The sequence below is a fragment of the Hyla sarda genome, chromosome 2 (assembly GCF_029499605.1).
Source record: "Hyla sarda isolate aHylSar1 chromosome 2, aHylSar1.hap1, whole genome shotgun sequence".
In the NCBI taxonomy this organism is placed as follows: Eukaryota; Metazoa; Chordata; class Amphibia; order Anura; family Hylidae; genus Hyla; species Hyla sarda.
This window is the reverse complement of record NC_079190.1, coordinates 27,692,267-27,694,308: the sequence shown is the minus strand read 5'-3', so window position 1 is coordinate 27,694,308 and position 2,042 is coordinate 27,692,267. Positions and strand designations below refer to the sequence as shown.

At 41.0% G+C, this 2,042-nt stretch overlaps 1 long non-coding RNA gene across 1 annotated transcript; it reads left to right on the top strand.

Moving 5' to 3' along the window:
- The first annotated feature begins 202 nt into the window (after positions 1–202).
- Positions 203–1,529, top strand: LOC130358325 (uncharacterized). The gene is made up of 3 exons (XR_008889467.1): positions 203–281; positions 358–410; positions 1,035–1,529. It is a non-coding gene; the product is annotated as an uncharacterized LOC130358325 (long non-coding RNA).
- The last annotated feature ends 513 nt before the right edge of the window (positions 1,530–2,042 follow it).

The following is a 2,042-nucleotide window of genomic DNA, read 5'->3' as shown; positions in this document are numbered from 1 at the left end:
GCTCCGGCGGCAGGATATCTTCGGAGCCCGGGACTAGAGTCCCATGAACCTGCATGAGACTTCAGACAAATCCTTATTCTGATTGCTGTAGTCTCGTTCTTCAAAATTGCGCAAGATTTAAACAGATATCCTGCCGCTGGAGCATGATTGCAGTTAAGTTTACGATAGAGAGTTACTACTGTATTAATATCTCCTCTTTTTGCAGGACTCTACAAAACACTGCAAAAACATCAAAATGAGAAAACAAGAGAAAAAAGTTAGCATTCACAAGTCGTCTTATTGTAAGAAGAATAATGTTACATTATCCATTTGCCTTCATATCATGCAGAACAACAATCTTTCTATGTTGTATTCCAGGAAACATTTTTAATTAATTTTGAAGATCCAATTTATCAGTACATTGGTTAAAGGTAATTAAATTACAATATTCAAGTTCTATAGCTAGGAAATTTGGAAAGTTTTTTTTTGGGGAAAAAAATGTCAATTATTTTAGAGGGGATAAAACTTTAAAGAAGTTTTCTTAAAGGGGTATTCTGGGCAAAAATATTTTATCCCTTATCCAAAGGATAGGGGATGAGGTGTCTGATCGCGGGGTGCCCGCTGCTGAGACCCCCGCGATCTCCCTGCAGCACCCGCATTCTATGCGGGTGCTGAATCTCCAGTTTCAGAAGCCTCCAGGTTTCCGGAACTGGGGACATGGCTTCACGCCACAGCCCCTCCCATAGATATGAATGGAGGGGGCGGGGCGTGACGTCCCCAGTCCCGGAGGTTTCCGAAACTAGAGAGATCTAGGAGATCGTGGGGGGGTCTCAGTATTTTTGCCCGGAATACCCCTTTAATTTTTTTTAGAAGCCCTATTTTCAAATATCTTAATAGGAAATTAAAGAAAAGGGTGTTTTCCTTTCAGTAGCTACAAAGAGTGCTCTTAAAGGAGTACTCTGCCCCTAGACAGCTTATCAACTGAAAAGGAGAAAAACCCTTTAAGACCATCCAGTAGCATTATGCATCAATTATATATTCTACCTCTAAAATAGCAATTACCAGATAGAAGTTGGTTGTCACAGTCTCCCAGCAAACGGTTATGGAACGTGAAGTACAAAGGCTAAGCCATCTCCTGAAATAGAGAATGAATGTACAGTAATGGAAGCTTAAGAACACTTGTCACTTGGAATGTACATCAGACAATCTGTCAGCTGTGGAAGGAACCGTTTACTCTCTCCAAGGAGCATGAACTTACAATGATAGGTGGAGACGGGCGCCTTCATTATGCATTGTTATTCTTGTTGTCTTTTAATGTATGCGTCTAATCTACTGTTTTCTAAACCCAAGGAACTTCAAACTATTCTTTAAAATAAATGTATCGTAGCAGACAAAACACAAAGTATTGCACTGCACCTACACAAGTAGTCATTTCACTTTCACCAAAAGGGCACTTATGTGTGCTACTACAGTGCCGATTATGTACCAAATTTCTAATGTGGTAGATCAGCTTCTTAAAACCAGTCAAATAGAGACAGGATAGCAGTTAGAGATAGTGACATGGACACAGTTTTTAAACATGGCTTTGCCTCTTTGTTTTTCAGTAAGAAAACAAATACAGGCTTTACACAAAATGAATCCTGCTTGTCCAGTGCTAACTGTACTGATCTCTTCCCTGTCTATACAGGTGGCTAACTACCAGCCACCCAACACAACAGTCAACAAATGTGCTACTCACACAGACTATAATGTCCCTGCCTTGAGGCAGCAAACAGCCAGATTCAAACTCTCATCAGAGGTTCCTCACAACCTCTTTTGAATACTGACTCTCACCTTGTTTTAAAGCTCAGTGACAAACTGTCTTCAGCACCTGTGCTGATCTGGGCTTGTCTAAGTGGCGCCGAAAGGGCCTGAAAGACCCCACTACCAGACCTGCCTTTCATTTCAAAGTTAAGTAAAACCTATGCTCTATCCACAACCGATTCTGGAAATTGCAGGGGTTCCCAGACATTTAGTCCCTATCCTTTGGATAGAAGATAAGATGTTTTTCACTGGAAAACCCC